At 45.4% G+C, this 26,350-nt stretch overlaps 1 protein-coding gene across 2 annotated transcripts in view; it reads right to left on the reverse strand.

Annotated features, from left to right (window-relative positions):
- The window catches only part of LOC141270585 (gastrula zinc finger protein XlCGF66.1-like), a 47,494-nt gene that overhangs the window by 3,432 nt on the left and 17,712 nt on the right, over positions 1–26,350 (reverse strand). The window contains exon 2 of one of the 2 annotated variants that reach the window (XM_073680667.1): positions 10,651–10,754. The exons of the other annotated variant lie outside the window; for it this stretch is intronic. The gene's annotated coding sequence lies outside the window, so the exon portion shown is untranslated. The remainder of the gene's footprint in view (positions 1–10,650; positions 10,755–26,350) is intronic. 2 annotated transcript variants of the gene reach the window in all.

Here is a 26,350-nt window from a genome sequence, read left to right on the forward strand (position 1 = left end):
GGACGCAGTGCTGGAGCAGAGGTGAGGAAGGTGAGTATAAGTGTTTATTTGTTTTATGTGTGCAGTGATTGGGCCATGCATACTAGGATTGGGGGATGAGGGGTGCAATGCATACAAGGATTGGTGGATGAGGGAGCCACGCATACCAGGATTGGGGGATGAGGGGGCCACGCATACCAGGATTGGGGGGGGGGATGAGGAGGCCACGCATTCCAGGATTGGGGGGGGGGATGAGGAGGCCACGCATACCAGGATTGGGGGGGGTGAGGAGGCCACGCATACCAGGACTGGGGGTGAGGGGTGCCATGCATACCAGGACTGGGGGTGAGGGGTGCCATGCATACCAGGACTGGGGGTGAGGGGTGCCATGCATACCAGGACTGGGGAATGAGGGGGCCAAACATACCAGGATTGGGGAATGAGGGGTGCCACGCATACCAGGATTGGGGGATGAGGGGTGCCACGCATACCAGGATTGGGGGATGAGGGGTGCCACGCATACCAGGATTGGGGGATGAGGGGTGCCACGCATACCAGGATTGGGGGATGAGGGGTGCCACGCATACCAGGATTGGGGGATGAGGGGTGCCACGCATACCAGGATTGGGGGATGAGGGGTGCCACGCATACCAGGATTGGGGGATGAGGGGTGCCACGCATACCAGGATTGGGGGATGAGGGGTGCCACGCATACCAGGATTGGGGGATGAGGGGTGCCACGCATACCAGGATTGGGGGGATGAGCGGGCCACGCATACCAGGATTGGGGGATGAGCGGGCCACGCATACCAGGATTGGGGGATGAGCGGGCCACGCATACCAGGATTGGGGGATGAGGGGGCCACGCATACCAGGATTGGGGGATGAGGGGGCCACGCATACCAGGATTGGGGGATGAGGGGGCCACGCATACCAGGATTGGGGGTATGAGGGGGCCACGCATACCAGGATTGGGGGATGAGGGGGCCACGCATACCAGGATTGGGGATGAGGGGGCCACGCATACCAGGATTGTGGGATAGAGGGGGCCATGCATACCAGGATGGGGGGGGTGAGGAGGCCAAGCATACCAGGATTGGGGGTGAGGGGTGCCATGCATACCAGGATTAGGGGTGAGGGGTGCCATGCATACCAGGATTGGGGGATGAGGGGGGCCATGCATACCAGGATTGGGGGATGAGGGATGCCATACATACTAGGATTGGTGATGAGGGAGCAATGCGTACCAGGATTGGGAAATTTACCAATATCTGCTGCATTTCCCACCCTAGGCTTATACGAGTCAATAAGTTTTCCCAGTTTTTTGTGGTAAAATTAGGGGCCTCGATTTATACTCGGGTCAGCTTATTTAAAATATATGGCATTTTAAAATCAGTGAGTATGTGGTGCCCATAATACTGAAGGACTGTGGGGTTCATTATACTATATGGGGGCTGCATTTTACCTTATGGGGTGTGTAATATATTGTATGGAGGACTATGGGGAGTGCATTATATTCTATAGAGGACAATGGGAAGTTCATTACACTATATGGAGGATTATGGGGGAGCATTATACTATATGGAGGATTATGGGTGGCGTATCATACTATATGGAAGGTTAAGTGGGGGGCCATTATACTGTATGAAAGAAATTATATGGTGTGAAGGTTTGTGTGGGGTCCATCATACTGTTTGGAGGGCTGTGTGGGGCCATAATACTGTTTGGAGGGCTAGTGCAGGCCATTATACTGTATGTAGGCCCATATACTGTATGGAGGGCTGTTTAGAAGTCACAGTTGGGGGATCATACTGTGTTGGGGTCATCATACTTTGCCTTGGGAGTTGAGGTGGGGTACAGTAGGATCATTATACTGTGCATGTGGAGGCTAATGTGAAAAAATGCACCATGGGGGTATCATACTGTGTTTGGGGGGCACTTTTATTGGCATCATACTTCAGGCGCGGATTGATACTCTGGCACACCCGGCAGTTTCACGGTGGGCCACGGATGTCTGCATATATAGTGGGCCGTGGGAGCACGCAGTGTTCCATATTTGAACAGCTGCGTGCGTCGCACATATGAGAACACCAACGTTGGCATGTCAGCGTTCTAAGTGGGAGGAGAGACCGAGCGCTCCTCTCTCCTGAGGCCCACCTTTGTAACGCCGGCTGCAGCGCAGCAGCATACCGAATGGAGTCGTCCAGATCTCTGCAGGCTGCAGCGCTCCTCCTAACTGCGCGCCAGGCCTAGTGAGTGTGCTGTGTGTGGCAGGATGGCTGCCTTGCTGTGCTGTTTAGGTAGTGTGAAAAAGATGTTTGGTTTTAAATATTTAATGATTGGCCTAACAGCCTTCCCTGGTGCAGAACTGGCTTGGGGGGGGTTGCTTGTGGGGCTGGGGGTTTGCTTTATGGGACTGGAGACTTACTTATGGGGCTGCGGGCTGACCTCTGGGGCTGGAGGCTTACTTATGGGACTGGGGGCTGACCTCTGGGGCTGGGACCTGACTGCTGATTTCTGGGACTGGGGGCTGAACTCTGGGGCTAGGGGCTGACTGCTGACTTTGTGGGCCTGTGAAAAACACTGCTCAAAAAAATAAAGGGAACACTGAAATAACACATTCTAGATCTGCCACCCCACACCATTACTGACCCACTGCCAAACCGGTCATGCTGAAGGATGTTGCCGGCAGCAGATCGCTCTCCACGGTGTCTCCAGATTCTGTCACATCTGTCACATGTGCTCAGTGTGAACCTGCTTTCATCTGTGAAGAGCACAGGGCGCCAGTGGCGACTTTGCCAATCCTGGTGTTCTGTGGCAAATGCCAAGCGTCCTGTACGGTGTTGGGCTGTGAGCACAGCCCCCATCTGTGGACATCGGGCCCTCATACCACCCTCATGGAGTCAGTTTCTAACCATTTGTGCAGACACATGCACATTTGTGGCCTGCTGGAGGTCATTTTGCAGGGCTCTGGCAGTGCTCCTCCTGTTCCTCCTTGCACAAAGGCAGAGGTAGTGGTCCTGCTGCTGGGTAGTTGCCCTCCTACGGCCCCCTCCATGTCTCCTGGTGTACTGGCCTGTCTCCTGGTAGCATCTGGACACTACGCTGACAGACACAGCAAACCTTCTTGCCACAGCTCGCATTGATGTGCCATCCTGGGTGAGCTGCACTACCTGAGCAACTTCTGTGGGTTGTAGAGTCCGTCTCATGCTACCACGAGTGTGAAAGCACAACCAAAACATCAGCCAGAAAGCATTGGTACTGAGATGTGGTCTGTGATCCCCACCTGCAGAACCACTCCTTTAATGAGGGTGTCTTGATAATTGCCAATAATTTCCATCTATTGTCTATTCCATTTGCACAACAGCATGTGAAACTTATTGTACCAATCAGTGTTGCTTCCTAAGTGGACAGTTTGATTTCACAGAAGTTTAATTTACTTGGAGTGATATTCTGTTGTTTAAGTGTTCCCTTTATTTTTTTGAGCAGTGTATATTCAGCAGTTGCGGTGTCTCCTATGTGATGTACATGTGTCTCCTGTGATGTGTGCATCATAATATAGTATAATGCAGTCTTAATTATAATGTAGAGTTGTGTATATATAGCGTAGAGATGTATATATATGATGCTGTGTACATACTGTAGTATATAGCGTGGAATCCACACTATATACACTGGCACATCCCTACACTATATAATATATAGTATATACACAGCTCCACCCTATATTCTTTTGCACAGTATATAGTGTGGAGCTGGGTATATAATTGATTGTAGTATATATTGTCGAGCTGTGTATGACGTGTATACTTCTCCCGCCCTGTATACATGGTGTCATTCTCAGTATCTGCTCTTATTATGTCTCTATACATACACGCACAATATAATATCTATCTATCTATCTATCTATCTATATATGTCATTCCACATCAAGTGGACCAGTTTTAAAAATCGTCCCCACTCGACCTTCTCTGATTTTGTTGAAAATTTATAAGGATGTACATGTATGTTTGAAAAGAGGTTCTGTAAATTTTTAGGAACAGATCTCAAATACATTGGGCACTGTTGACCTTTCACTGGAGGTTCCACCAAGCCTGCGGCTTCAGCTAAGAGGATTTTGCAAACTTTGGCACATAGCCATTAGAGTTCTATACTGGCTATGATGCTGAAATTTGGCATACTAGCTCAACTTTTGCTGCTAAACACGATACAATTATTACCGGCTATGACAAAACAATATTTCGGCCGCAATTTTGTGTCAAAGTAGCTTGTAAAACGCGTCGCATAAAATTTATGCCAAACTTTGCCCATATATAACTCAAGACCAAAAACCAATAGAAACTGGTGCTTTGCCCTGTACACCAAACATCTACATGACTTTGCATTGCTGCAATATCACGGTCAAACCATATGTATTTGTAGAAATATTCACACCCACATATGATGAAAAACTTAAAAAAAACGAATTTTACCTATTTTTAGGTCAAATTTCTCAAAAAGGGTACCCCTAAAATATATTAATTCTGATATCACTAGAAAGAGCACATTTTTCTCTACAAGGATCATTGTTGTTTTTTTCGGAGTCTCTCAGTTTAAGAAAAGAAAAATGCCACTGAACATGGTGTTATTTATGCGCATAATGCATTGATTTTGTGTTTGATTTTCAGATTCTTATCACATGTTACAGAGTTGTATTGTTGCTAGCAATGTCTATTATAATCAAAAACCTATAAACCTTTTTGTTTATGAAAAGTTATTGACTATTGTTACATTTTAATGCATATATTATTTATTTTTTAGCGATGGAGAATGAAATTGATGAAGAATCGGCCCAGTGCTCTATCAGCCTTGCGAACAATTCGAAGTGCCACCTTAAGACATTCACCCATAGCAAGGATGAGTTGAAATTGTTTACAAGCTTTGGATTGGATGAACAGAAATTGCTGCGTCGACGAGTGGGACTAAATTTTGACGAACATTCACAAATCTGTTTACACCATGAAGCTTCATTCTTGACCAAATATGAGCATTTGCAAAAATCGTGTTGCAATCCTTTTGGGAAGAAAGGTCATAACACCAAAAAGAATTTGCGAGCTATCAATTTGTTAGCAGCTGACCAGTTGAACGAATTTATAAAGAATGATGTGAATCCTGGCCAGAAGATGTGTGCATCATGTCGAAAAGAATTTGCTAACAGGAAAAAATCAGCTGATCCAGTTTCCTCTGAATCAGATCCAGATGGAATGGAATGTTCTCCTGAAAGTCTAAATTCAAGCTTAACATCCATTGGCATCTCTCCTCTGAAATATCCACGGGTAAGCCAGCGGGATTCACTTGGATATGCAAGGAGAAAGATAAGCCAGGTACAAAATGAATTTTCTAGCAAGATTGCTTCAATTGGAGGGCTTGAGCCAAAAGACATTGAGCAAACAAAAACAGCACAGTGCAAAATGTGTCTGGATTACAATCACCTTTTGGCAGATTTGAAGCAAAAGCTGCAGGTGTCCAGTCGGGCAGAAAAGGTCCAAATCTTGACATTGGCACCTAAAAGTTGATCCATTAAGGCTATATCAGACAAATTCGGTGTCTCTGAACGAATGGTCAAACAAGCTCGAAAGCTTACATGTGAACATGGGATCTTAGCCTTACCTAGAATCAAGCGTGGCAAGAAAGTTTCTGAGGAAGTGAAGAGAAAAGGTGCAGGCATTTTTTGAGGATGATGAATTCAGTCGAATGTGCCCTGGTAAAAAAGACCATGTATCAGTGCGAATAGCAGGAGAAAAAAAGCAGATGCAAAAGCGACTATTACTGAGCAATATGAGGGAAATGTTTGTTGCCTGTCGGGATCGGAATGGCCCTGAAATTGGATTTTCCAAGTTTTGTGAGCTTCGGCCAAAGTGGTGCGTAACCGTTGGATCTGCTGGAACACATTCCGTTTGTGTGTGTACCATTCACCAAAATGTCAAACTAATGCTTGCAGCATGCCCAATCAATGATGACTACAAAAAGCTCATATGCAAAATGGTCTGTGGAATTGAATCCAAGGACTGTATGCTTGGCCGTTGTGATAAATGCCCGGGTCCTGAAGTTTTAAAAGAATTTCTAGTCAATGTGTTTGTCAACAGTGACCCTGAAGATATTATTGAGTTCAAACAATGGATTCACACTGATCGAGACACGCTTGATACCAAACAACTGACTATAGAAGATTTCATTGAAGAATTGGTTTTGAAAATTTCTAAACTTTGTAGCCATCACTACATCGCCAAGCATCAAAGTAGCTATTTGAAATCGTTGAAGGAAAATCTGAGACCTGGAGAGCTAGTGATCCTTATGGACTTTGCTGAAAATTACTCATTTATTGTTCAAGATGCCATTCAAGGTTTCCACTGGGAAAATAGTCAAGCTACAGTACACCCATTTGTAATTTACTTCAAGGAGTTAAATGGTGAAGCTGCGCAGAACATCAGCTTGTGCATAATCAGTGATTGCTCATGACTAGTGTTGAGCATTCCGATACTGTAATATCGGGTATCGGCCGATATTCGCGGTATCGGAGTTCCGATACTGAGTTCCGATATTTTTATATATCGGATACCGGAATCGGAAGTTCCCATAATGCCTGCGCTCTGCAGTGTCTCTGAAGGATGACAAGCTGGATGGCAGCGCTCAGCTGCGATCCAGCCTGTCATCAGAATGCCATCCCAGCGTGGGAGAATTCTCCTGATTGTTTAAAAGCCGGTGGCTTTTTACCGCTCGCCAGCTTTTAAACAATCACTCAGCCCCATACTCGCTTCCCCGCAGCCTCCCACCCCGATCCTCCGCTCCCCTCGCCACCTCCCATCCCTATCGTAAGTTAGGACCGGGCGGGGAGCACAGCACCAAGGAGCAGGGAGCGAAGGACCCGGGCAGGGAAGCCGGCAATGAAAAGACTTTACCGCCGGCTTTCCAGTTCTGTGCTGCGCTTTCCCGCCGGTTATTTCAAATGAACAGCTGAGGTATCAGGTGATGCCGATCAGCTGTTCATTTGAAGTCGCCGCGGTGCCCTCAGAGGGTTCATGTGAGTTCATGCTTGATTGCATTGCATGAACTCACATGAACTTTCCCACGGCCGCACAGGTCAGCCACACCTCGCAGACCATCAGCCCGTCATGATTGGTGTGTGCGGGTGTCTGTGCGATGTCTGCGGGTGTGTGCGCGATGTGTGCGTGCAGGCAGACATAGGCCGATGTGACACTACTACTCCCATCGGCCTATGTCTGTCCCCCGTCCACTCATGCCAGCAGGATCAGCTCGATGGGAGCAGTAGTTCCCATCAGCCTGATCCTGCTATTTAAATTGCCCTACTGTGTCCCCAATAAATTTTAAATACATGTCATTGGTGGCCAGTGGTTACCTAAAATAAATTAGTTTATACATTACCTGTCCCCGCCGATCGCCACCTAAAATAAAGTAAAAAATAAAAAAATACACCTATACTCACCTAGACACCTAATTCCCCGAAGCCATCGATCTCCTGTAATAAAATATAAAATAATAAACCACAACCTTATCCTTACCCCTCCGTAGTAGTCCACGAGTGTCCCACGATGATCTCCAGTTTAGAGCAGCCACATAGAATGTGACCACTCTGAACCGCTGCCGCCGCTAGAATGACGGGGCAGTAAAGCAGCCCCGTCATTGCATAAGCGGGTTCTCCGGAGTTCAGGCAGCGCTGCTCCGGTCAGCTCCTTTACGGCCCTGCTGTATCGTGAGAAATTCCCACGGTACAGCAGTGCCGTAAAGGATGTCTCCGGAGCTGCGCTGACTGAATGCACTCCGGTGACCTCAGTCAGGGGCTCCCGCTGCCGGGAGCGGACGTGTTCCCGGCAGCGTGAGCTTACAGCAGCCATGCACAGCTGTCACCATCTCCAGATGTGACAGCTGTGCATGGGAGATCAGCGCAGGAACGTGGACAGGTAACTATTTTTTTTTAGTAAACTAAGAATTAAATAAAATGGTGTGTTTTATTTCAAATAAATTATTTTTTCCTGGGTGTAGTGTGTGTTTTTTCTTTTTAACACTTTGTAGGTTAGTAATGGGGGTGTCTTATAGATACCCATCATTACTAACCTGGGCTTCATGGCAGCTGGCGCTGACATGAACCCCAACCCTATTACCCCCTGCCACCGCACCAGGGCAGCGTGGAAGAGCGAGGCTAAGTGCCAGAATTGGCGCATCCTTCAGTTACCATTCATTGCTTATTAATAAATAACACCATGTTCAGTGGCATTTTTCTTTTCTTAAGCTGAGAGACTCCAAAAAAAACAAACAATGATCCTTGTAGAGAAAAATGTGCTCTTTCTAATGATATCAGAATTAATATATTTTAGGGGTACCCTTTTTGAGAAATTTGACCTAAAAATAGGTAAAATTCGTTTTTTTTAAGTTTTTCATCATATGTGGGTGTGAATATTTCCACAAATACATATGATTTGACCGTGATATTGCAGCAATGCAAAGTCATGTAGATGTTTGGTATACAGGGCAAAGCACCAGTTACTATTGGTTTTTGGTCTTGAGTTATATATGGGCAAAGTTTGGCATAAATTTTATGCGACGCGTTTTACAAGCTACTTTGACACAAAATTGCGGCCGAAATATTGTTTTGTCATAGCCGGTAATAATTTTATCGTGTTTAGCAGCAAAAGTTGAGCTAGTATTCCAAATTTCAGCATCATAGCCAGTATAGAACTCTAATGGCTATGTGCCAAAGTTTGCAAAATCCTCTTAGCTGAAGCTGCAGGCTTGGTGGAACCTCCAGTGAAAGGTCAACAGTGCCCAATGTATTTGAGACTGGCCCTAAAAATTTACAGAACCTCTTTTCAAACATACATGTACATCCTTATAAATTTTCAGCAAAATCAGAGAAGGTCGAGCGGGGACCACTGGTCCACTTGACATGGAATGATATAGATATATATATATATATATCACATACATACAGTGGTGGCCAAAAGTTTTGGCACCCCTGCAATTCTGTCAGACAATACTCAGTTTGTTCCTGAAAATGATTGCAATCACAAATTCTTTGGTATTATTATCTTCATTTAATTTGCTTCCAAGGAAAAAACACAAAAGAGAATGAAGCAAAAATCAAATCATTGATCATTTCACACAAAACTCCAAAACAACAAAAGTATAGTCACCCTCAGCCTAATACTTGGCTGCACAACCTTTAGCCAAAATAACTGCGAACAACCGCTTCCAGTAACCATCAATGAGTTTCTTACAATGCTCTGCTGGAATTGTAGACCTTTCTTCTTTGGCAAACTGCTCCAGGTCCCTGATATTTGAAGGGTGCCTTCTCCAAACTGCCATTTTGAGATCTCTCCACAGGTGTTCTATGGGATTCAGGTCTGGACTCATTGCTGGCCACCTTAGAAGTCTCCAGTGCTTTCTCTCAAACCATTTTATAGTGCTTTTGGAAGTGTGTTTTGGGTCATTGTCCTGCTGGAAGACCCATGACATCTGAGGGAGACCCAGCTTTCTCACACTGGGCACTACATTATGCTGCAAAATTTGTTGGTAGTCTTCAGACTTCATAATGCCATGCACACGGTCAAGCAGTCCAGTGCCAGAGGCAGCAAAGCAACCCCAAAACATCAGGGAACCTCCGCCATGTTTGACTGTAGGGACCGTGTTCTTTTCTTTGAATGCCTCTTTTTTTTTTCCTGTACACTCTATGTTGATGCTTTTTCCCAAAAAGCTCTACTTTTGTCTCATCTAACCAGAGAACATTCTTCCAAAACGTTTTAGGCTCTCTCAGGTAAGTTTTGGAAAACTCCAGTCTGGCTTTTTTATATCTCGAGGTAAGAAGTGGGGTCTTCCTGGGTATCCTACCATACAGTCCCTTTTCATTCAGACGCCGACGGATAGTACGGGTTGACACTGTAGTACCCTCGGACTGCAGGGCAGCTTGAACTTGTTTGGATGTTAGTCGAGGTTCTTTATCCACCATCCGCACAATCTTGCGTAGAAATCTCTCGTCAATTTTTCTTTTCCGTCCACATCTAGGGAGGTTAGCCACAGTGCCATGGGCTTTAAGCTTCTTGATGACACTGCGCACGGAAGACACAGGAACATTCAGGTCTTTGGAGATAGACTTGTAGCCTTGAGATTGCTCATGCTTCCTCACAATTTGGTTTCTCAAGTCCTCAGACAGTTATTTGGTCTTCTTTCTTTTCTCCATGCTCAATGTGGTACGCACAAGGACACAGGACAGAGGTTGAGTCAACTTTAATCCATTATTTCCAATTTGGCTTTAGGACAATTCTTTGAGTGTTTTTTCCTTGCAAGCAAATTAAATGAAGATAATAATACCAAAGAATTTGTGATTGCAATCATTTTCAGGAAGAAACTGAGTATTATCTGACAGAATTGCAGGGGTGCCAATACACTTTCAAAGTTTTCCCAATTTTTCGGACTGACTGACCGTCATTTCTTAAAATAATGAAGGCCACTCGTTTTTCTTTACTTGGCTGCTTTTTTCTTGCCATAATACAAATTCTAACAGTCTATTCAGTAGGACTATCAGCTGTGTATCCACCTGACTTCTGCACAACACAACTGATGGTTCCAACCCCATTTATAAGGCAAGAAATCCCACTTATTAAACCTGACAGGGCACACCTGTGAAGTGAAAACCATTTCCGGTGACGACCTCTTGAAGCTCAAGAGAATGCCAAGAGTGTGCAAAGCAGTCATCAAAGCAAAAGGTGGCTACTTTGAAGAACCTAGAATATAAGACATATTTTCAGTTGTTTCACACTTTTTTGTTAACTATATAATTCCACATGTGTTAATTCATAGTTTTGATGCCTTCAGTGTGAATGTACAATTTTCATAGTCATGAAAATACAGAAAAATCTTTAAATGAGGTGTGTCCAAACTTTTGGTCTGTACTGTAATATATATATATATATATATATATATATATATATATATATATATATATATATATCTCGGCACTCTGTAAAAAAAAAAGTAGAGAAGTCTTTATTAGCCCATGTGGTTATGTTTCGGCTTCATAACAGAACATTTCTGTAATGGAACTGAAATGTCGTCACATGGGCTGGCTTCTGTGGGGTACAAATGTATATATACATTGCACAGTACCACTCCTCCTGTCCTGTATATATATGCTGCACAGTACCACGTCTCCCGTCCTGTATATATACACTGCATAGTACCACTCCTCCTGTCTTGTATATACTGTATACACTGTACAGTACCACTCCTCCCCTGTCCTGTATATATACACTGCACAGTACCACTCCTCCTGTCCTGTATATATACACTGCACAGTACCACTCCTCCTGTCCTGTATATATACACTGCACAGTACCACTCCTCCTGTCCTGTATATATACACTGCACAGTACCACTCCTCCTGTCCTGTATATATACACTGCACAGTACCACTCCTCCTGTCCTGTGTGTGTGTGTACGTGTACATACTGTACATACACACACACACACTTCTTGTTTCCTGTTGCAGAGAGGCAACATTAATATTGGTTTATTATTTTCAATATTCCTATGGGAAAATAAGAATAAGTATTGGAAAACCCATTTAAACGGATCATCCCATGTAATCGCCTATTCTGAGAACTTTCCAATCACTGGGAGTCTGACCACTGAGACCCCCATGATCCCGAAGAGCATCATGTAAGTGGGGCTATGGTGGATCATAAATACTGCTGTGCCATTCACATGTGGCTCATCAAATAACTCCTTAAAGGGAGTGATGAGGGGCACGACAAAGTACAGCTAAATTTACTGATCGGGGGTAATGAGTATTATAATATGTGGGCTGGTGGGGTTTGTGCGGCCCTGTCATACTTCATGGGGGCAATAAAAGAGGAATCTAGGACATCAGCAGGAGGAAAATTACTATGTAAAGTCTTGAAAATTGTGAGATCTGCTCTTCTGTGACACAGACAAAGATTTATTTTTTGGGGGGAGGAGAGAGGGGCCCAATTAGTGCTTCTGCTATGGGGCCCCATGATTTCTATGTATGCCCCTGTCTGTCATCTTGAATTTCAGAGGCTAATCCGTTTGTTTGTCCTGTAGATAATCCTCCACTAGAGTAGTTTGCTTAAAAAAAAAAAAAAAAAAAAAAATGGTGCCATTTTCCGAGACCCGTAGCGTCTCCATTTTTCGGGATCTGGGGCTCGGTGAGGGCTAATTTTTTGCGTGCAGGGCTGACGTTTTTATTGATACCATTTTGGGGTAGATATGATGTTTTGATCGCCCGTTATTGCATTTTATTGCAATGTTGCGGCGATCAAAAAAACGTAATTCTGGCGTTTGGAATTTTTTCTCGTTACGCTGTTTACCGATCGGATTAATTCTTTTTTTATATTGATAGATCGGGCGATTCTGAAAGCGGCAATACCAAATATGTGTATGTGGGGTTTATTTTTTTTATTTTTTTTTAATTTTTTTATTATTTTATTTTGAATGGGGCAAAAGGGGGGTGATTTAAATTTTTATATTTTTTTTTTCACTTTTTGCTTGCTTCTATAGTCTCCATAGGAGACTAGAAGCAGCAACTGTCTGATCGTCTCTGCTACATAGAGGTGATCAGCAGATCACCTCTATGTAGCAGAAATGCTCCTGTACAATGAGCACCGACCACTAGGTGGCGCTCATAGTAATCTTTACATGACAACCACTGGAGTCTGCTGCAGATCCAGGGTTGTTATGACCACCCATCGGTGACCAGCGATTACGTGACGGGGTCACCGATGGGCGGGGCTAATGCCTTGCTTCCGACGCGGCGATGTTAAATGCTGCTGTCAGAGATTGACAGCGGCATTTAACATGTTAACAGCCGCGGGTGAATCGCGATTCCACTCGCGGCTGTTGCGGGCACATATCAGCTGTAATAATTAGCTGACATATGCCCGGTTCAGTGCGGGCTCACCGCCGGAGCCCTCACTGAACCGGGGGTGATGGCCTGGGGCGCACTAATACACCATAGGCCAGTAAGGGGTTAACCACTTTACCCCCGAAGGCTGTTTGCATATTAATGACCAGGCCAATTTGTACAATTCTGACCAGTGTCATTTTAAAAGGTAATAACTCTAGAAAGCTTCAACGGATCCCACTGATTCTGAGATTGTTTTTTCGTGACATATTGTACTTCATCATACTGGTAAAATTTATTTGATATGACTGGCATTTATTTGTGAAACAATTGATAATTTGGTGAAAATTTTGAAAATGTCACAATTTTCAAACTTTGAATTTTCATTCCTTTAAATCAGAGAGATATGTCACACAAAATAGTTAATAAATAACATTTCCCACATGTCTACTTTATATCAGCACAATTTGGAACCAAGCATTTTTTTTTCTTTAGAAAGTTATAAAGCGTTAAAAGTTGACCAGCGTTTTCCAATTTTTCCAACCAAATTTACAAAACCACTTTTTTTTAGGGACCACATCACATTTAAAGTGACTGTGAGGGGCCTTTATGACAGAAAATACCCAAAAGTGAAACCATTCCAAAAACTTCACCCCTTATGGTGCTCAAAACCACATTCAAGAAGTTTATTAACCCTTCAAGTGCTTCACAGAAAGTTTTGTAATGTGGAAGAAAACAATGAACATTTAACTTTTCTTCACAAAATTTTTTACTTTAGACCCCAATTTTTTATTTTCGCAGGGGTATCAGGAAAAATTGGACCTCAAAATTTGTTGTGCGATTTCTTCTGAGCATTCTGATACCCTATATGTGGGGGAAAACCACTGTTTGGGTGCACAGCAGGGCTCAGAAGGGAAGGAGCGCCATTTGACTATTTGACTGTAAAATTTGCTTGAATAATTAGCAGACGCCATGTTGCGTTTGGAGATCCCCTGATGTGCCTAAACAGTGGAAACCCCTACAAGTGACAACATTTTGGAAACTAGACCCATCAGGGAACTTATCTAGATGTGTGGTGAGCACCTTGAACCCCCAAGTGCTTCACAGACGTTTATAACGTGGGGCCCTGAAAATGAAAAAAAATCCCATTTTTCCCACAAAAATGTTCTTTAGCCCCAAATTTTTTATTTTCAAAGGGGTAACAGGAGAAAATGGACCGAAACATTTGCTGTGCAATTTCTCCTGAGCACGGAGATAACCCATATGTGGGGGAAAACTGTTTGGGCACATAGCAGGAATTTTATTCCTTTTCACAAGGATAGCAGGAGAAAATGGACCCCAAAATTTGTTGTGCAATTTTTCCTATATACACAGATACCCCTATGTGGTTGAAAACTACTTTTGATGCACATTGCAAAACTCAGAAGGAAAAATGCACCATATTGGAGTTCATATTTTGCTGGACTGATTTGAGAGTACCATGTCACATTGGTAGAGCCCCTGAAGTGCCAAAACAGCAGACCCCCATATGGGACTCCATTTTACAAACTACACCTCTCAATGAATTAATCTAGGGGTGCAGCGAGCATATGGACATCACAGGTGGATCACAGAATTTTATACCATTGGGCAGTGAAGAAAAAATAATGATATTTTTACCACCAAAATTTTGCTTTAGCCCCAGATTTTACATTTTCACACTGGGAAATGCGTAAAAAATCGCACCAAAATTTGTCTCACTTTCTGCTGAATGTAGAAATACTCCATATGAAACCGTGCAGTACTGCTTAGCCATACAGCTAGACTCGGGAGGGACGGAGTGCTATTTGCCTCCTGGAACACAGATTTTTCTGGAATAGTATGCGAACTCCATATACACTGCTCAAAAAAATAAAGGGAACACTCAAATAACACATCCTAGATCTGAATGAATGAAATATTCTCATTGAATACTTTGTTCTGTACAAAGTTGAATGTGCTGACAACAAAATCACACAAAAATCATCAATGGAAATCACATTTATTAACCAATGGAGGCCTGGATTTGGAGTCACCGCCAAAATTAAAGTAGAAAAACACACTACAGGCTGATCCAACTTTGATGTAATGTCCTTAAAACAAGTCAAAATGAGGCTCAGTATTGTGTGTGGCCTCCACGTGCCTGTATGACCTCCCTACAACGCCTGGGCATGCTCCAGATGAGGTTGCGGATGGTCTCCTGTGGGATCTCCTCCCAGACCTGGACTAAAGCATCCACCAACTCCTGGACAGTCTGTGGTGCAAAATGACGTTGGTGGATGGAGCGAGACATGATGTCCCAGATGTGCTCAATCGAATTCAGGTCTGGGGAACAGGTGGGCCAGTCCATAGCTTCAATGCCTTCATCTTGCAGGAACTGCTGACACACTCCAGCCACATGAGGTCTGCCATTGTCCTGCATTAGGAGGAACCCAGGGCCAACCACACCAGCATATGGTCTCACAAGGGGTCTGAGGATCTCACTTTGGTACCTAATGGCAGTCAGGCTACTTCTGGCGAGCACATGGAGGGCTGTGTGGCCCTCCAAAGAAATGCCACCCCACACCATTACTGACCCGCTGCCAAACCGGTCATGCTGAAGGCGGATGCTTTAGTCCAGGTCTGGACAATACTGAGCCTCATTTTGACTTGTTTTAAGGACATTACATCAAAGTTGGATCAGCCTGTAGTGTGTTTTTCTACTTTAATTTTGGCGGTGACTCCAAATCCAGGCTTCCATTGGTTAATAAATGTGATTTCCATTGATGATTTTTGTGTGATTTTGTTGTCAGCACATTCAGCTTTGTACAGAACAAAGCATTCAATGAGAATATTTCATTCATTCAGATCTAGGATGTGTTATTTGAGTGTTCCCTTTATTTTTTTTGAGCAGTGTACAAAGCCCCAAAGTGCTAGAATAGTAGAATTTCCTCTCAAGTGACCCCTTTGGGAATTCATCTACAGGTGTAGTGATGATTTTGACCCCATGGGTCTTTTTCAGAAGCAAGCAGCAGCGGAGTGAAAATTGCAAACTGCCGTTGTAGTGACCAGTTAGTTGTAGTGACCAGTACGTTGTGTCCAGCTCATACTTCTGGAGACACGCACCTGTAAATTAAGCAGGCTATCATCGCTACAGAAATGCCAAACATGGACGCTAACTGCGGTTCAGGCACACACTGGAGCTCAGAAAGGAAGGGGGCATTTGGATTTGGGAGTGCAGAATTTTCTCAGTTTCTTTTGGGATGCGATGAGCCTTTTCCAGAGCCTTTGTGCTACCAGTAATGTGGAAGCCCCTATATTTCCGATAACAGATGACGGACCTGTGTGGGGACTTGCTTTTTTTTGTGAATTGAGTTGAAACTTTTGTTGGGAACATTTTAGATCACATTTATCCTGCGCTTTACGCTGAGCACTTATTTCAGGGTTTCCATCTAAATCTCTGAGTGACGTGATTCAAATGACCTCCGAGCGTTCCATTCACTATAATGAGGAAGCAGTCACTCTGGACTCCATCTGGCCTCTGTTCAATGTTGTCCTTTTCAGAAGTGCACAAAACTGTGAGTGACGGCACTTTTATGCACGCCTAATAAAAAACGGACACTGCCGGATCATGAGAACAGACAGGGTGAAGGTGTTGGTTTTCTCCTTTCATCACAATGTGCTTTCCAGGTCATCCCCCCAGTTCCCACACTTATGTTTCCTTCCTTTGAAGTCCACACCATCAGACTCTTTTAAACCCTTCTCCCTGCGAGTGGTGGTTCCTGGATCACTCCCATCAGTTCCTGGATCACTTTGCCACCTGGCTTCACTTTCTATCCTGTGACATCCCCACCCTCATCATGGGAGACTTTAACATCTCCATCGATGATACCCTCTCCCAATCTGCCTCATCTACTTTCTCTAACCTCTTCATTCGGCCTCTCACAGTTTTCAAACGCATGAAGATGGGAATACTCCCGTCGCTGCATGACTTTACTAACTCCCCTCTCCCAGACCACAACCTTCTTTGTCAAGAACTGTCTCCTCACCCGGGACACCCCGCTTACCACACTTATAGGAATACACGTACCATTAATACCCAGCAGCTTATGGACAATCTATACATATCTTTAACCCCCATCTCCTCCCTCTCCTGTCCAGACTTAGCATTGTCACACTACAATAATACACTGCAGAGTGCCCCAGATGAAGCAGCGTCTTCTACACGCAGAAAGACCCTACACAGACAACAGCAGACCTGGCACACAATGCAAACACGTTTTCTTCAGTGTTGCTCAAGGTGTGCTGAGAGTCAGTGGAGAAAATCTCTTTTAGCAGAGGATTTCATCCACTATAAGTTTATGCTCAAAACCAAACAATCCTACTTCACTACCCTCATCACTTCACTATCCAACAATCCAAAATGACTTTTTGAAACCTTAAACTCCCTCCTGAACCCTAAAGCACAGGCCCCCATCACCAACCTCAGCAGTGAAGATCTGGCCACTCATTTTCTAGAAAAAAAAAAAATCAACCACATCCATCAGGACATCTCAGCCCAACCTCCTCAGTGCCTGGATCCCCTTTTCTGCCGCACTTCAAGCTCACTTGCCATCTTTGAGCCTGTTACTAAAGTTACCCAGCTCCTCACTTCTTCTCGGCCTACAACCTGCAACAGTGACCCCATTCCTTCACATCTCCTGCAGTCTCTCTCACCGGTGGTCACCACTCACCTGACTAAAATATTTAACCTCTCTCTTTCGTCAGGTATCTTTCCCTCCTCGTTTAAACACGTCATCATAACCCCTTTACTTAAAAAGCCATCCCTGGACCAGAACTGCACTGCTAACTACAGACCTGTCTCTAATCTTCTATTCATTTCTGAACTCCTGGAATGCTTGGTCCACTCCCGTCTAATTGACTACCTTTCAGATAACTCTCTCCTCGACCCTCTACAATCTGGTTTCCGCTCTTTACACTCCACTGAAACTGCCCTCACTAAAGTCTCTAATGATCTACTAACAGCTAAATCCAAAGGTCACTGCTCCCTGCTGATTCTCCTGGATCTCTCTGCTGCATTTGACACAGGGGTTTTGAGCAAAGGTCTGGGTCCCCCCTGATATACCGCCTCACACAGGTAATATACCAATACCCTATATATTAACACCTGATATGCCACTGTCTCTATAGAGGTTTGTGATATAGGGGACCATGGCAGCTGAGATCATTAACATGTATGCATTTTGAAGGCTAAAAAGATACTATTTATTATATATTGAGCATATTACAATCATATGCTTGCTGCTGTAATCTGACCAATGTGTGCTCTCTGTTTTCATATGGCAATTGCTGTGGATGTTTTTAACCTCACATTAACCTGTTTAAATTTTATACAATAAAGTATTTTTGAATTCCTTGTACACTCTTGACGTATTATCATCATTTAGGCGACTCTGTCGTCTCCCCCCCTCTATTAAGTTATATATGATGATTTGTCATATTGATAGTCCTATTCCCTGACAGCCACTCAAATTATTATATATACGAACATGTTTATGAGCGAACTTTATATATGGTTGTTTTCTGTAAGCTCTCTTTGCATTTGACACTGTAGATCACCAGCTCCTCCTTACTATCCTCCGCTCTATAGGCCTCAAGGAAATCGTTCTCCTCCTACCTCTCTGACCGCTATTTCACTGTATCTTTTGCCGTCTCCTCTCGTCGTCCCCTTACTATCGGGGTTCCGCAGGGCTCAGTCCTAGGCCCCCTCCTCTCTCTATATACTGCCCCTATTGGATAAACAATCAGTAGATTTGGGTTCCAGTATCATCTCTATGCTGATGACACTCAATTATACCCTTCTTCCCCAGATATCACCCCTACACTAATACAAAATAACAAGGATTGTTTGTCTGCTGTCTAACAGCATGTCCTCCCTCTATCTTAAACTGAATCTCTCCAAAACTGAACTTCTTGTGTTTCTCCCCTCTACTAACTTAACTCTACCCAACATTGAAATTACCTTGGAGGGGTCAACCATAACTCCCAAGCAGCATGCTCGCTGCCTTGGGGTCATATTCGACACTAAACTTTCCTTTATTTCCTATATCCGATTAGTCACCTGCTCTTGTCACCAGCATCTTAAATATTATCTCCAGAATCCGACCTTTTCTCACCTTTGAAACTGCTAAAACTCTTACTGTCTCACTCTTATTCACTCTCATCTGGACTACTTCAACTCTCTTCTGATCGGTCTCCCTCTTAAACTTTCTCTTCTCCAATCCGGCAGCCAGGGTCGTATTTCTGTCCAGCAGCGCAGAGCGCAGAATAAATGTGAGCCGAGCCTTACTGCGATCTTTGGGAGGCAGAATGAACAAATCAACAGCAGGTGAAGAATTGGTTCTAGTTATTTTTTACGCCGTTCCTCGTGCAGTATAAGTGATTAAATGACTTTATTCTTCGGGTCAGTGTGATTAAAGTGATACGAGATTTATAGCGGGTTTTTATGTTTGGCTGCTGTCACACACTAAAAGACGCTTTTTATTGCAAAAACTAGTTTTTGCATCGCCATATTTTGAGCGTTATACATTTTTTATATTTCGGCCGAAAAAGTCATGTAAGGGCTTGTTTTTGGGGGGACACGATGTTTTTTATTGGTAGCATTTTCGGGCACGTGACTTTTTTTTATTGCTTACTATTCGTACATGCGGTCTGACAAGTGGCTCCCCGCGAGTGCGCAGTGAAGCTGTGTAGTCCCCAGCTTCACTGTGTGTGGCTGGAGCCGCTTGTCACACCGCATGTGCAATGAAACTGGGAACTACATAGTTTCACTGCGCATGCGCGGGGAGCTGCTTATCACAGCTCATGTGAGGCTCCCAGCGCTACAAGCTTTGCTGACCATGACATACTGCGCAAGCGCCCCATACTTACATCAGCGCAGGCCGGGAGCAGAATTCAAATGCATGGGCGGCGCCAACCCTGATTAAATGAGTGGAATTACACTCCTATGGCTAAACGAGCAGGAATGATCTAAACATATAATAGAATTAGTCCTTACCGGTAATTCGGTTTCTAGAAGCCTTCCACGACTGCATTGGAGGATGCTGTCCACGCCCTATTGGGGGACAGGAACATAGAGAGATTAAAAGCCCCTCCCCACCGTCAATCCCCAGTGTTTACCAAGATCACCTGGAAAAATGGTTACCTGACAGTTATATGGAATCCATAGGGAGGGAAATTCGTGCTGTCGTGGAAGGCTTCTAGAAACCGAATTCTAGAAAACCAATTCTATTTTCTCAATACGCCTTCCACGACAGCATTGGAGGAATACCAAAGATATTTTATTAGGGAGGGACAATATCTTGTAGGACTTTCCTACCAAAGGCTAAGTCCCTAGTGGATGATAAGTCTAATCTATAATGTTTAGAAAGCGTATGAAGGGAAGACCATGTAGCTGCCCTGCAAATCTGCTCAGTAGAAGCGCCCGCTCTTTCGGCCCATGAAGTTGATGTGGATCTGGTAGAATGAGCTTTAAAAGGCAATCGGTGGATTCATTTGTTAATTGCTATAAGCTTCCCCAATTGCCTTTTTGATCCAGTTTGCTATAGTGGACTTAGCCGCCTTCCTTCCTCTGTTCTGCCCTGAGTGTTGTATAAATAGGTTTCCATCCAATCTCCAAGACTCAGTTTGTTGAAGATAATAAAGAACCACTCTGCGGACATCTAGGAGGTGGAACTCTGCTTCCTTTGGATTGGAAGGATTCTGGCAGAAGGAGGGAAGAATGATTTCCTGGGAACGATGGAAGTCCGGAACTACCTTTGGGAGAAAGGAAGGGTCCAGGCGAAGCGTAATCCTATCTTCGGTCACGTTCATGTAAGGTTCTCTGATAGGAGAGCTTCAGGCCCTTTCTACTCTCCGTGCTGAAGTGATGGCTACTAAGAAGGCAGTCTTATGAGAGAGAGTCTGTATTGAGCTAGAGGATAGAGTCTCAAAGGGAGAGAGGGTTAAACCCTTGAGTACCACATTTAGATCCCAGGATGGGACCTGAGACTGAATTTTTGGGTGAAGCCTGACTGCTGACGTTATGAATCTCTTGATCCACCTATGAGAGGCTAAATCTTGGAACTTAGGGCTGAAATCTGCACCTTAAGAGTGCTAGGTTTGAGACCCAATTCCAATCCACTCTGTAGAAAATCAAGGACCCGAGCAATGTTGGGGTGCAAGGTGTCAGGAATATTCGGAGTGTACCATGATAGGAATTTTTTCCATATTTTGCCATATATCGCGTTGGTTACTCGTTTCCTACTCTGTTGAAGAGTTTTTATAACTTCTTCAGAGAGACCTTTGGATCTTAAGATCTCGACTTCAGTAACCAGGCTGCCAGGTTTAGCCACTGAGGATTGGGATGGAACAGGGGCCCTTGAGAGAGAAGATTGTTGACCTGTGGTAGTATTACCGGACCCTCTAGGCAAAGTTCTGTGATAACCCCGAACCAAGGCCTTTTGGGCCACAGAGGGGCCACCAGAATTGTTGTCACTCTCTCTAGCCTGACTTTCTAGATGGTTCTTGCTATCAGCGGTATCGGAGGGAATGCATAGACCAGCCTGAAATGCCAGGGATGGGCTAATGCATCTAAATTCATGGCCTTGTCTCGTCTGTCCATGGAAAAGAGGGGAAGTTTTGTGTTTGACCGACTGGCAAAGAGATGAGATCTACCTCGGGGAGACCCCATTTGGCTACCAGCGACTGGAAGATCTGAGGATTCAGGCTCCATTCTCCTGGCTGGATATTTTCCCTGCTTAGAAAGTCTGCTTGGACGTTGTTTGAGCCTTTCAGGTGGATTGCTGAAAGTGATAGGAGATGACGCGCTGCCCAAAAAAATATTCGGCTTGCAATCTGTTTTAGGCTGTGCACCTTCGTACCTCCTTGATGACGAAGGAAGGCAACTGTGGTCAGAATCTTGATGTGAGAACCCTGGATTAAGTAGACTGCCGCTCTGAGCGTTTTTTTCTACCGCCATTAGCTCCCTGAAATTGGAAGATCTGGCACTGATCTCGAGACTCTATCTGCCTTGAAAGGGAATCTGGGCCACCATAGCTCCCCAGCCTCGTAGACTGGGGTCGGTAGTTACTGTAATCAGAGGGTCCTGGGTCCAAGAAACCCCCCTCTGAAGATTTCAGGAGCTTAGCCACCAAAAAAGAGAAGTTTTTATCCGACCGGGGGTCCTGCATCGTTTGTTTAGGGAGTCCCTTTGTCTGTTCCAGGATCTTAGGATATGATCCTGGAGAGGCCTTGAGTGGGCCTGGGCCCACAACACCGACTGGATACAGGCTGTCATAGACCTCAATACAGACATTGTCGCTCTCAACGTTGGATTCTCTTGCGTCTGAAATTTGAGATTTTGGATCTGAGAGCTGTCTGATGCTCCAATGGTAGAAAGGACATCTGTTTGTTGGAGTCCAGAGATACACCAAGGAATTTCCTCCTTGATGAAGGGAGGAGTTCCGATTTTTTTAGGTTTGGAATCCAACCTAGAGACCGTAGGGTTCTTAAGGTTATAGAGACGTGAAGATTGAGAGCTGCTACTAAGGGAGCGACAATCAACATGTCATCCAATTATGGAATTATGCACACGCCCTGTTTCGGGATTAGTGCGATGACTTCTGCCATGAGCTTCGTAAACACCCGGGGTGCTGAAGAGGTGCCGAAGGGCAGTACGTTGTACTGGTAGTGGACTGTTATATTGTCCCTGAGGACTGCAAACCGCAGGAACTTTCTGTGGGACTGATGAATTGGCACATGGTAGTACGCATCCTTTAAATCTATAGTTGCCATGACGAAGTCTTTCCCTATTAGGGGAATAGTTGATTTTATAGACTCCATCTTGAAACGTCGATATTTGATGTGATGGTTTAGGGACTTCAGGTTGATTATGATGCGTGGGGTCCCTGATGGCTTCCGTATTAGGAATATTTTTGAGCAGTGACCCGTCCCCTCCTGACCAGGGGGAACTAGAGACACCACTCCCGAATCCAGAAGGTTTTTTAGGGCGACCGATAGGATAGGAGATCCTGAGGTACAAGGATGTTGCGACCCTTGCCGCCTTTGGGATAGCTCCAGCGCCCAGATTTTCCCTTTCCTCTATACTGTGAGGGGTGACTTTGGGAAGGCCGAAAGGAACGTTTCTTAGCCTGTTTCTGTTCAGGAAGTGTTTTCTTCCTGTCCGAGACCTTTTCCCGGATTTCATCCAGGGCTGGGCCAAATACATATTTTCCTTGGAATGGAATGGAACAGCGCTTGACTTTAGAGGTGACGTCCCCACTCCATGTTTTGAGCCATAGTGCACGGCGAGCAGTATCGGACAGGACAGCTGCGCTAGCCGCGATACGGACTGACTCAGCCGAGGCGTCCGCTAAGAAACCTGTGGCTTTTTGAAGGAGAGGGATGGAGTCAAGTAGGTCTGCCCTGGACGTGCCCCGAGACAGGTGTTCCTCCAGTTGGGTCAGCCATTTGAAGAGGGATCTGGCCACAAAAGTCAAGGAAATAGTGACTTTGAGAAAGGCAGAGGAGGTTTCCCATGATTTTTTAAGGACGCTTTCCATTTTGCGGTCCAAAGGATCCTTTAATTGGGACGAGTCCTCAAAGGGAAGTGAAGTTTTTCTCACTACCCTAGCCACCTGGATGTCTACTTTGGGGACTTCCCATTCAAAACCATCACCCTCTAACGGAAACCTATGTTTTAATTCCGAAGGTGTGGAGAGGCGATTTTCCGGGGACTCCCATTCCTGTCGGATGAGATCCCTAATTACCTCATGGACTGGAAACCCAGTCTGTTTTTTGGTTTTAAGACCCCTAAACATCTCATCCTGAACAGAACAGGGAACCTCCACTTCTTCCAGCCCCATAGTGCCTCTAACAGCGTCCAATAGTTCCTCTAAGTTGTCCGAGGAAAAATAATATCTACCGGTTTCAATTGCTTTGGCAGGCCCCACGGACGCCAATTCCTCAAAATCAGAGGCTGAGCTACTAGCGTCCAAAGAGACCACATCAGAGTGTAACTCTTGGATCTTCCTCTTCTTAGGGGGGAGAGGGCCTGGAGGAGGAATAGACAGGCAGGGCAGCAAAGGAGTGTCTAACCACCTGGACCTCCTGTTTAACGAGTGATCTAAGCTCCTCGATCAGTGAGGGGTTTTCTTCTCTAATTATTTTATCCGTACAGGGCTGACAACTTCTTCTTATAGGATGAGGACAGTTTTTTTGTACAGATGCCACATCTACGGGGCTGGTCTTTATCCTTCTTAGAAGCGGGGGCCTTGTCCTCCTAAGAAAAGGGAGAGAAGGGGACCCATGTGAAATAGAAGGAGGGGAGATCTAGTGTCATCTCAAAGGAGGCCGAGATAACCCCATAGTGACCACCCAGGTACTACTCACTGTAGCCGAGGGCATGCTGGGCTCTGCAGATGCAGGGGTACAGGACCTATCACCTTCCATAGTGGGAATAGCCTTACCTTTTGGTGTCTTCAGGCGGGTTTTAAATAAAACTGTGCCTCCCAGCAAGGGACCTAAGTCCCCTCTCCTTTCCGGTCACTTTAAAGGGCCAATCCAGGTTTGGTTTGGGCCTTTGGTCCTTCATTCAGCGTCCCTCATGGAACGGCCCAACCGGAGCGATGGCCGCAGTGACGCCACCCGGCGCGCGCGTGCCCAACCGCCCGCCGGTTCAGGAGCCTGGGATCCACATACAGCGTGGAATGCTCCGAAGGGAGCGGCAGGGCCGCGGCGACGCCACTTCCGGCGTATGCGCTGCGACGCCACTTCCGGTGCGCGCGCGGGGATGCCCGTGCGTGCGGCAACCGCGCTCCAGGAAAGGGGAGATGCCAGAGGGCGGGTGTGGCCTACAGCATGAATGATCCCCTGGCTTGCTTTACCCTCAGTGGGGCGCAGGAAGCCAGGGTGGTCCCCCAAGGGGAAGCAGCAAGGAGGGAGCACCGCGACCGACCACTGCCCGGCACACAGGTAGGAAAAACAGCGCTGCCCTGCCGGCCCGACAGCCCTGCAGGATCTCTCCATGCCCCAAGGGGGACAGGAAAACACTGGAGATTGACGGTGGGGAGGGGCTTTTAATCTCTCTATGTTCCTGTCCCCCAATAGGGCGTGGACAACATCCTCCAATGCTGTCGTGGAAGGCGTATTGAGAAAAAGTGGATTTTACACATTATATTAGTGCCGATTTTAATGAAAAAAGCATGTTAGTGATGCACACTGCATCACTAAGAGCGCAATGGGGGCAGTTTACAAAGTCACGTCCATAACAACTTCATTATACTCTATTGTCCTATACATATCCTATACACAGTGGTATAGATAGAAATCACAGATCCCAATATAAAATATAAATAAACAACCAAGACCAGATGGTATGTGTAATGGGAGTAGTAGAACCACTGTGCCGTGATCCGAGGAAAGCCTGAGGGGCGTAACTAAGTGAACACCGGACTCTTCACTAAAGCCCCTAATGGTGGGGTTAGACTTTGCTCCAGATGGACACCAGGTGCTACACCAGGGTAGACCACGGCAGCTGACCTCCAAGGAACAGGGGTCTGGCACGGCCCAGAAGGAGAGGTACAGCAGGTACAACAGGAACACAGGCTGGTATGGCTGGCAGACAAGCAGGCACTGGCAGGTGCAGGCTAATATACAGATAGGCACTGGCGGGAGCAGCCTGGTATGGCTGGTATACAGGCAGGCACTGGCAGGTGCAGGCCGGAGCGGCTGGTGTACAGACAGGAACTGCACTCTTTGTGTCCGATCAATAAGCCAGTTATTTTCAAAGATTATGGAAAAATATTTGAGAGTCCTCAGTGGTTGATATGTTGTTATTGTCACGGGTGTGTTGCCACGAAGATCGTCACGAGTACACAGCCTGACTTCTCGCAGCTGACTTGTTGGTGCTTTGTGTTTCTCGGCAGTGAGGGAGTTAATTCTCTCTCTCTCTCTGGGCTAGATGAGGTCCTGCCTCGCCCAGCTGCAATCAATACTTCTGTAGTGAGACTCCTTCATATACCTGCTGGTCTGTTTGGGAGGTGTCGGTGAAAGCATTTCATTCAGACTGACAGAGCGGATCGTGGTGTTTGGAGTTGCTGAGATAAGTGTATTTGGAAGTGTTTTTTCCCTTTCCTCGCTTTATCATTTATCTCCTTTCCCGTTGGTTTTCCCTCTGTTGTAGTTGAGAAGTTGTTTGTATGCAAGGTGGTTTTGGTTTTTCCCTTGTACTGTCTCGTTCGTCTAAATACTGTGTTTAAGCATATTATTTCTTGTTCCCTTTGGTTGTGATCGGGGTCCTTCTCAGGACTAGATTACTGAGGTGCAGGGATCTTCAGGAGGTAGGGGTTACGCTGGCGGCCTGGACCTCTGTACCTTTAACAGTACCTCCAGGTTGAGGGATTAGTCAGGGCCCCAGCTTAG

The sequence above is a fragment of the Phyllobates terribilis genome, unplaced genomic scaffold, assembly GCF_046119375.1.
Source record: "Phyllobates terribilis strain yellow unplaced genomic scaffold, ASM4611937v1 Scaffold_5__5_contigs__length_657084704, whole genome shotgun sequence".
NCBI classification, from domain to species: domain Eukaryota; kingdom Metazoa; phylum Chordata; class Amphibia; order Anura; family Dendrobatidae; genus Phyllobates; species Phyllobates terribilis.